Raw genomic sequence first — 10,329 nt, forward strand, 5'->3', positions numbered from 1 at the left:
CACCACCAGGCCCCGGGAGGGTCACTGCTGCCCGGGTGTCAAGGTGCACCCCTGGTTAGGAGAGAGGGACAGAGCGACTTGGCATCTCTTTGACATTCGCTATTTCATCTTAAAAATCCATTCTGCGCTCATGGCCCAGCTGTGTTTTCCCAGTCTAAACAGAGTTCAGAATCAATCACCAATTAAATGACTTCCTTTCCCAGCCTCACGTCTTCAGCTCGTCCAGTGCCCAGGGAGACCTGCCAAGCCCCCGGGCAGTGCTGTGCACAGGCTGCCCGGGGCAGTCCTGGGGACCCTGGGGCAGTGCTGGGTGGGCGAAGAATCAGGACCAGGTGCTCTGTGCTCAGGGCGGGTGTGGCAGGGTAGGACTGAGGATGGACACTGAAGGAAGACCCCAGGCTCAGGTCCTGGCTCTGTCCACATCCGCACACTGACCTTGGGTCCCTTGACCTCCCTGGGCCCTGTGTGCCCACCTGTGTGGTGGGCATGCAGACGGGATGTGGGGAGGATCCCGGAGTGGAGTGGGCACACAGCAAGGGCCAAACAGCCTGGCCGCTGGGTGCTCTCTGCTGTGGGCTCTCCTGGACCTCAGGGCGACCACATGGTGACTTGGGCCTCAGTTTCCTCACTTGCCAGAGTCTTGTTAGCCTGTCCATTCACTGTTAACTCTGCCCCATGCTGGGTGCAGAGCTGGCCCTGGTGCAGGCCTCCCTCGCCAGAGCCCAGCTCTGCTGCCCAGAGGTCAGCTCCGAGGGAGTCACCGTGGAGAAGAGCAGGCAGAGGGCTGCAGGTGGGGAGGAGCTGGGACCGGCTGGCTTTTCAGGGCAGAGCCTGAGCAGGGGCCTGAGGTAGTGACCGGGCCAAGTGTGGATCTGGAGTGTTTTCCTGGGATGCTGGAGCTGGACCCTGGACTGCTGCCTGCAGGCCAAGCCCTCCCACGAGCACAGCGCAGCCCATCTTAGAACCTGGAGGCTGCAGGAGTGGGCCTGAGGCTTTCTGGAAACATCTGTGGGTGGCACCAGGCTTTGGGCAGGAGCTGGGGTTGGGGGTCCCACCCGGTGGGACCTGTGGGCTCCTGGCCTCCAGATGTGGTGCCCAGGGCTGGCAGAGCTTGGGCCAGGTAAGCCGCGGTTGCACTGCTCCGCAGGGGTGCAGGACCTGTGCCCAGGTCGCAGGGACCTCATCTGCACTCAGCTGAGGGAAGGCGCTCCGCTCCAGCCCCGGCCAAGCGAGCCTCAAGAGGAGAGGGATGCTTCCTGAGCCCAGCGCCCAGCAGGCCAGCCCTGCTGCCCCTTCCCCTGCCAGCCGCCCTTCCTAAACCACTGCCTGGCGACCATGGCCAGGCCCCACACCAGCACTGATCGCATGCCCATTTCCCTGCAAATGGGCCTGGTCAAGGATGGGCCTGAGTCCTCTCCACTGGCCCTCGGTGCCAGGGAAGGGCAGCAGGGGTGGTGGGAGCCATCGGGGCCTCTGCCTCTCGTCACCTCAGCCAACACTGCCACCTCTACAACTTTGCCATCTCTTTGAATCCACCAGCCCAGACCCGCCCCATTGCTCAGGGAGATGAACCTGGCTGTAATTGTCACCACCACCACCTTAGAACACCTGGCCACCGGCAGGCCGCCATCACTGTCCCTGGGAATTCACACGTTGCCAGTTAGAGCTGAAGGTGGTGGGTGAGTCACCAGGGGTGTCCACCCCAGAGGCTGGTTGTGGCACAGTGTGAGGTCCTGGGCCTGCAGAGAGAGGCTAGCTCCTGTCCTCGGGAAGCCGGATGCTGGGCAGGAAGTGGACCCAGCACTGTGGGTTCTCCAGACGGAAGGAGCCAGAAGCCCCCCTGGAGGGTCCTGCCTCTCTCAGGCTTGGACCATCCCTATCCTGGGGGTCTGCAGGGGTGGAAAAAGGGTCAGTGTTCACAGGGAGGGGTGAGCACCAAGAGCAAGGGGGGTGTCTGCAGGGGCCAGCCAGGGAGGGAGACCAGCCAGAGTCTGGGACCCGGGGCGTCCTGGGAGGGGCTTCCAGGTGGGGATGGTGAGGGGAGTGGCCTGGAGCCGGGCTGCCAGATGAAACCAGGTGACCCAGTTAAATTTGACCATACAATAAACATCGCATTGGACATACCTGTGCTAAGAGGGCCAGTTCCGGCTCTCTGAGGTTCAGGGCAGCGGGCATTCTGTGTGCATGTGGCGGCCCCGGCTGAGACGGGCTACAGCCCTGACTGGAGACAGGGTGCCCTGGACCCAAGAGTGGAGCTCATGATCCAGACCCCTGGTAGCTCCCAAGGAGGCCCCAGGAGGCCCTTCATGCCTGCCCAGTCCACGTAGGCCTGCCTCGGTGAGGGCCCAGTCCTGCAGTCTGCCACACTGGGGGCTGCGACCTGGGTGGGCCGTGTGGCCAAGTGTCCAGGTTGGGGACACGCTCAGACCCCCTTCCTGTGGGGTCCACAGGCAGTTCTAGTGCTGTCCAGGCAGAGCAGCCCCTGGAGGGTGAGTGGCCATGTGCTCCAGTCCCTGACGGCCCCTCCTGGCCCACCAGGGCTCATGGCCCCAGTCACACCCACCTGGATGCTCCTGGCAACGGCCCTGGGTCCTCTCTGGCTGGCGCTGAGAGCTCTGGGCACCCCGCTAGACATTGCAGACCTTTGTGGTGTCTGGGACCAGAGGGAGGCCAGGGGGCAGGGCTGAGGTGAGCTGGCCTGCTCTCCATCAGAGGGTCGGTCTGTTGGCCAGAGCAGAGCCGCTGCTGGGCTCTGGGTGCTGTGAACCCCAGAGCTGGACACTCAGAGGCAGCTTTGGAGAACCTCAGCTTTCCAACCCCCATTTTCCATTAAGGAATTAGTGTAAATTAGTTAAACCCCCGTCACATCGACAGACAGGTAGAACAGGCAGGAAGAAAGCACCCAGGCCCTTCGTAATGTTATGCTTCTCCAAGAAAATAAGACCGGAGGCAGGCCTGGCAGAGCATAGATCCCGACAGCCAGGGGGCTTGTGGGGCATGTCAGTGCCACCGCGGAGGTGCCTCGCGGATCTGCAGGCTTCTCCTAGTCCTGGTTAGAAGATCTTCCAGGGAACTTGAAGCTGCTCTGCCCCCTCTCCTGCCTGTTCGGCCACCTTGGCTCAGGTGGCTGGGAACATTCTCTTACAGAAGCAGGACCACGCTGTACCCATTTGTTTCAAAAGTCCTTTCTGTCTGCTGGAGGACCTGTCCCCGGCCAGGAGCTGTAGATCTACAGAGATGAGGTTCTTCTCTTAGGCTTGGACTTCGTGGCACTCTGTGTTGTAAATGCTTGTGGGTGGGGTGGCCACGTTCAGCAAATAAAAACTTGGAGGATACCCGGGCAAATAAAATTTTGCAGAAACAATAATTCGCAGTAAAAGTATTCCTCATGCAGTATTTGGGACTCAGTGATATGAGAATAATGTTTGTCATTTGTGCAGAAAAGACAGACCCCAATACCCTGGACCCCCAGGCGAGGGGGGCCTGGTTGGCCAGAGTCGGTGCATGTTGTCACACACCATTCCTGGAAGAGCGAGTCCTCCCAGGGAGGACGGCTGGACACCAGGCCAGCTTCTCCTCAGCTGTGTGTGTCTGTAGTGAATGGTGTCCTGGGGCCCTCCCAGGCACCGTGCCCATGCTGACTGCTGCCCTGCCTGTGGGGCCTCCGTAAACCACAGCCGACAGAGGCCCTGTGGCTGATGCGACCCACAGTCCGCATCTCTCCTGCAGGGGTCTGGGGGCCTCTGCACTAGCAGCTTGTCAGGAACAGGGTGGCCCTGGGGACTCCTGAGCCCTGAACCCTTCACCTGAGCTAGATCCAGCAGCATGTCCCATGTGTGATCTGGTCCCTTCACAAATCCTCCTGCTCCTTCCAGCCCTGGGGACGAGCCTCAGACCCTCATCCCTCCCTCCCCTGCCCTGGGCTGTCACCTGTGGTGTAATGGGCTGGGTACAGACCCCATCCAGCCTCCAGGGTGGCCCTGCAGGGTTCCTGTCCTCCCCTCCCCAGTGGCCAGGCCTCCGGCTTCCCGTAGATTCCCTAGAGACCATGCCCCTGCTTCAGGGACGCAGGGAGGGTTAAAGCCGCCGTGTGAAACACGGGGCTGACGGGTCACTGCTGCAGGTCTGGGAGGAGCCACGGGGCCTGCTGTTGCCTGGCACCCCCACGGGAAGGCGCCCTGGAGCCCAGCCCCTTCCTCTGCCCCTGGGGAACGCGTGGTCTGCTTTGAGGGCAGGGTTTACCGCATGCACCCACCCCACAGACAGGGCAGCAGGAGACAGGACCCCCACTCTGGGGTGTCCCTGAGGGAGGAAGGGAGAGCCAGCAGCGCTGCATGGTGGAGCGGGCTGGAGTCCAGCTCAACGGGAGAGCCGGTGAGACCAGCAGGGGCGGAAGTGCCCGCCTGAGCCCACCTGCCCTGGATGGGACCCCTGGGCCTGGAAGGAAGGGTGTGGGGGGTACCTCTGCCTCCCACCATGTCCACAGGGGTTTGATGTGCTCCGGGGGAGGGAGGTGGCCAAGGGAAGCAGCCCTGAGGGCCCTCCCCCGCACGAGAGGCCAGTGCAGGAAGTGTCCTGCGCCAGGGCCAGGGAGAAGAGCAGACCTCTGTGGGGTCGGAAACAAACAGAAACTCCAATCCTGCAGCCCTCGGGGCAGCACTGGGGCAGGGCCTGCCGGGAAGCAGGGGCAGAGCCAGGGGGCAGCTTCGGGCGCAGGGCAGGGGGCGGCTGAGCAAGGGAAGGGAAGCCACAGGGCTGGACGTGGTCACTGGGAGGTGGCGGTGCATGGACCCTCCCGCTTCCAATTAGGGAGTAGAGACCAAAGTCAAAGGTCACAGAGTGATCTGAGGTTGAGACGGGCCGGGGGGAGGCGAGTGCGCGATGCTCTGCCCGGGGACGAGGGAAGCTCCGCACGGTGTGCAGGTGTGCCGGCTGGAGAGGAACCCCGCTCCCAGGTGTGCCCTGGAGGCGCCCTCAAAAGAGCTCACAGACACCTGAGCAGAGAATCACAAACCAGCTAATGTCTTGATGAGCAGACGCAGCGGCCTGCCTCTGAAGGCTGTCAACACGGGGGGAGCCTGGGCAGCATTAGCAGACCTGTCTGGCCCCGACATGGAGTCACACACGCTTCTGGACGGGGGACAGCCCCATCCAACGCAAGTGCCTCGGACACTCTTCCACCCCAGGCCGAGTTGGAATCTGCAGGAACCCACGTCTCGATGGCCGTGCGGGTTCTGAGCCTCAGCAGGTGAACCTCAGCAGGTCTGTGTCCAGGTCCATCCCTGGGCAGACCCCTCCAGACTCACCTGGGCACCCACGTTGGGGATGGAGCCCTGGTGGAAGCTCTCTTGGTGCGCCCCTGTTTCAAGGTGACCCTGCAAATGGCCTGCTTCTGAAAAAGAGGCTTTCTCAGGAGGCGTTCTCGGAGGGGTTCTAGCAGCTGTAAATGCAACCAAGCCGTTTTTAGAAAAGGAAAAGCTAAGCCTAGAGAGCGATCAAGAACTGTTGGTGCGAGGTCCTGGGCGGTGGGGCTGCTGGCCTCCAGCTCCTCCTACCTGTCGCTGCTGGACTTGTGTGGCTGCTAATGCGAAAGTGAGTTTCTACTTTCTGCAGAAAAGTGATTGAGACAAGAACATTGCTCATTTACTTGTCCTTAATTTATTAATTCATTAGACATTTAATGACCTCTTTTCTCCTTCCTGTACACTGTAGAATACAAAACAGGGCAGACTCTTCCTGGTGCTTGAGGCGGGTACAGCAGGCTGGTGGTGGTGAGCTACAGGGTGGGCCTTCCTGAGGACATGATGGTCACACTGCATCGGGAGCCTGAGTGGAGCAGGGGGCAGCAGTGCCCACCTGGCCCCTCCCATGGGGAGCAGGGGTTTGCAGCATCTGCAGGCTTGGGCTTGGCTTCAGGGAGCCCTTCGGCCTCTCTGAGCAGAGGGAGATGGGGAGAAGGCTCTGGAGGCACCAAGGGCAGGAACGGTGCCGGGGAGGAGCCGAGGGAGCCCAGGAGGCAAGGAGGGCCCTGCAGGTCTGGGCGACCTTGAGCCTTTGGTTCACCCTCACGGTTACTTGTGGTGGCCAGTTGCATGCTGGACATGGGCCGCCAGGTGGATGAGGCAGGCCTGGCCCACTCCAGAGGTCCCGGGACCCATGAGACCAGCATGAACGCTCTGGGCTTGCCCCTCCCCAGAAGCCTGAGCAGCAGCCCTGCCCACAAGGAACCATGAGGGTCAGCAGCTGGCTGTGGACGCCTTGTGGGCTGGGGCTCTGGTGGCTGCTGGGGAGCCACGGACAGGACAACCTGGTACTGCCCGGCTCCTCCCTTGCTGTCCTGTTCCCTGCAGCCACTGCTGGGCGCCCCTCTGAGTCCTTGGAGCAGTGACAGGAATCACAGCCAAATAAACAAACAGGGTGGGAGGAAAGGGGCACTGGGCACGAGGCAAGTCTCTCCGTCCCTGCAAGGTCAGGAGTGGCGGCGGTGCTGCTGGGGACAAGGGAAGCCAGCAGGTGTGGCCATCTCGCCGCTGCCCACAGGGCATCAGAAAGCAGGGAGCTGCTCTCAGGAAAGGCGCGGGAAGCGGAGTGGACAGCAGCCAAGTCCTTCCTCCTGGGGGCCACTAGGCCTCCACCCACCAGGCTGACTGGTGCTGGGCACTATCGCCTCACGTGGGGCCGGGCAGAGTTTGCCCATGCGTTCAGGGTGACACTGTCCAAGTGGGTGAGGTCAGCGTCCTTATTCCGTTCCGCAGGTGGGGAGCAGGCCGGGCAGTGGCTCCCTGTTCCTGTGACTGCAAGGACAGAAAGCAGCAGCTCCCTGGCTTTCCTGCCGGGGTCGGTGAGGCTCTCGCAAACTGGATTATGGAGACTTGATTGCCCAGAGGGGCCCGAGGTGCTTAAGTGGCAGACGGGATCTGACATTTGTACTCCAGGGGCTCTGGCTGCTGTGATTCCTGAGAGAAGAGACCAGCAGGGGTGGCCAAGGCTGGCCAGTGCAGAGGCTTCCAGTGAGGCCCTTGGGAGGGCTGATGGGTCTGGTCCTCCTTTCCCACTCCGAGGAAAGGCGCTCGTGTGCAGGGGCGTGAGGAGGGTGTGTGGCCCGGGAGCTCCATCTGCACTCTGAGGTCCCCGCGCTGTGCCGCTCCTGCTCCTGTGGGGTCCGCCTCCCTCCTGGGGTCCCCACACTTCACGCGCCCGTGGCTGCTGTCCTTTATCCATGGCCTTGTTCTCCCCCTCCGTCTCCCCCGGGGGTGGGGTGTCAGCTTACCTGGCTCTTTGCCCCCTCCCCCAGGCCCCCTCCCTGAACTGCTCTCAGCCTCAGACGTTTCTAGCCCCATTTATAAGCCTCTCTAAGCAACCAAGGCTTAGAGCGGCCCAAGGCTCCGGGTAGAAAAAGATGGGGCTGGGATTCAAGCCCTGTGCTGCTGAGTTCTTGCTTGTAACTCGGCACCCGACCGAGAAATGAGGCTCAGAGAGGCCACACGGACCAGGCCAGCACCCTCCTCTATCAGACCTCGGCTCTGCGGACCTCCAGGACTCCAGGGGCTCCAGGGAGTCCTTGCTGCGGATAGACTCGTGGTGAGGCCCCGGGGGCTGGTCCTGGTCATATTGAGATGTGGGATTGCACCCTGGGGTAAGCTCTGGGGGTGAGGTCCAGCCTCTCCACTCATGCTGGGCAGCCTGCACAAGTTCTTTCTCTCCCTGGGCCTTGATGGCCTTGATGGGAATCAGGTAGCTCCTGTGGCAGCCTCCTGCTGGGGACAGTAGCCTGCAGGTCCCAGTGGCCAGAGAGGGATTGGCCACAGTCTCAACCAGGCTGAGCAAGGGGTGCCTTGGCTGAAGCCTGGGCTAGGGTCTCCTTGGCAGCTCCCCCCCCCACCCCCGCGTGCTCCCCAGTGCCGTGGAAGCTGATCCCCCTGGGGGCCTGGCCAGGAGTGTGCACACTGCGGGGGGTCCTTGTGTCCCTGCTGGCCTCATGGCCGGCCAACAGGCTGCCTGTGGCTCTGGGCTCCTCTGGGGCTTGGGAAGAGGCTGCAGTGCTGAGGCCGGGACCTGGCCTCTGACCCCGTGTGCTCCATTTCTCTCCAGCCTCTTTGAGCTGGAGGTGGCAGGCTCCGAGGAGGGGGACAGGCCCTCTCCTGTGCCAGCGCTGTCTCAGTGCCCCCAGGATCAATTAGACTGAAGGGTCCCCTCACCCCAGGGACCCGCAGGGCTTTTAAGAGGCGATTATTCTGAATTCTGCAATTTCTGCTCCCTAAGTGCTCTCCTCTCTCTCACCCTGACCTCAAGCAACTCATTTCCATTTGCCTGATTGGAACTCGGGGCCCTGCCTCCATGGTGTTCAGGGACCTGCAGCCCTGGCCTTTTGCCCCAAGGCCAAGTGGGCTCACAGGCTGGACCGTGGTGCCCACCCATCCTGACTGCCAGGGCTGGCAGCCGCCTCCCGCCTGCATTAACGCCGTCCGCTCACCCCTGTCATCCCTCGTTGCCAGCACCCTGCCAGCGCCCGAGGCTCCCAGGGGCAAGACAGGCGGGTGCAGCTGGGAGGTTGGGTCCTAGGCATGGCGTGGTGTGTGCTGACCAGGAGATGGACCCACGTCTCTGCCAGGGAAGACCCGGGAGGGGTGCTGGGTTCCCTGCTGTCACTGGGGTGAACACTTGGGTGGTGGCAGGGGCTGCAGGGAGGGCTGCCTGGTGGCAGGAGCAGCATGAGGCCACCGTCCTCTGGGTGCCGTCTTCAGCACACACAGCCCTGGTCCCTGCTTCCTCAGGATGGGGCCATGGCCCTGGGGGCCAGGAGTGGGGGTCCAGAGTCCAGGACCAGAAGCAGCCCAGCAGCAGTGCTGGCAGGAGGAGCCCCTGGAGCCCCACAGTGGTGAGTGGCGGTCACCCCTGTACCTCCTGCCATTCTTTCTGTCACTCCCCCCACCCCACCGTCTCACCTGGGATCAGTGTCTGCATAAGGGGACTCACCCCGGCCTGGCACAGAGGCACAGGGCATGGGCAGCGCAGGGTGGGGTTGGCCAGGCCTAAGGGTGCCGAGCGTCTCCAGGCAGCAGGACACGCTGGCCAGCTCTCAGCACGAGGCAGAGCTGCTGGCCGTGCACGCAGGGCCTCGGACCCCCTGAGCAGGGTGACCGCCTGTGGGTCTGCAAGACATCATGGCCTCTGGGCTGAATTAGTGGGATAGCTCTGATGGCTGCAGTTTGGAGGGTGGACCGGCCACAGTCAGGCCACACGGGGTCAGAGGCCAGGACGGGGGTTCCTGCTGGGACCTCCCAAAGCCAGAGCCTGCACCTCAGCAAGAGCAGCCGTGCTGCCCTGGGCTGGGATCAGTGGGCGTGGTCCTCACTGCAGCTGGGTCTGCACAGAGCTACGCTGCCTAGGGTGACACCCGATTGCTGTCACTTGCAGCCCCAGAGGGCTGAGGAAGGCACGGTGCCATCCTGCTCTCGTCTGCTCAGAGGGGCGTCGATCCTCCACTGCCACCCTTTCATGCCAGCACGGTGGTCACCGCCCAGGGTGGCAGCTCAGAGGAGCCCCAAGGTGGCACCACTTCAGGGGCTGAGAACTCCGTGGACAGCCCCATCCCCCTGGGACCCCCTTGGAGGCAAGTGACCCAGAGTTAAGGCTTGGATGGGAGGTGTCCCCAAAGGCTCCTGTGTGAGACGGTGCAGGGATATTCAGGGGTGAAGTGACTGGGCTGTGAGACCTTAGCCCAGTCAGTGCATTAACCCCTGATGGGGACAGCCTGGTGGTGACTGAGGCGGGGTGGGGTTGGAGGAGGTGGGCGCTGGGGGCCTGCCTTGGGCACATATTTTGGTAAGTGGAGTCTCTACGTCCTGGGTGACGTCTTGAGCTGCTTCCCTCTGCCACACTTTCCCAGCCTCACCTGGAGCCTCGAAGAATGGAGCTGGCGTCTGTGGACCTAGACCTCAGAGACCAGGGCCCAGGCTGTCTGTGGACCTAGACCTCAGAGACCAGGGGCCCAGGCTGCCTGTGGACTGAGACTCAGAGACCAGGGCCCAGGCTGTCTGTGGACCTAGACCTCAGAGACCAGGGGCCCAGGCTGTCTGTGGACCTAGACCTCAGAGACCAGGGCCCAGGCTGCCTGTGGACCTAGACCTCAGAGACCAGGGCCCAGGCTGTCTGTGGACCTAGACCTCAGAGACCAGGGCCCAGGCTGCCTGTGGACTGAGGCCTCAGAGACCAGGGCCCAGGCTGTCTGTGGACCTAGACCTCAGAGACAGGGCCCAGGCTGTCTGTGGACCTAGACCTCAGAGACCAGGGCCCAGGCTGTCTGTGGAATGAGACTCAGAGACCAGG

This window comes from Marmota flaviventris, chromosome 15 (genome assembly GCF_047511675.1).
Source record: "Marmota flaviventris isolate mMarFla1 chromosome 15, mMarFla1.hap1, whole genome shotgun sequence".
NCBI lineage: Eukaryota > Metazoa > Chordata > Mammalia > Rodentia > Sciuridae > Marmota > Marmota flaviventris.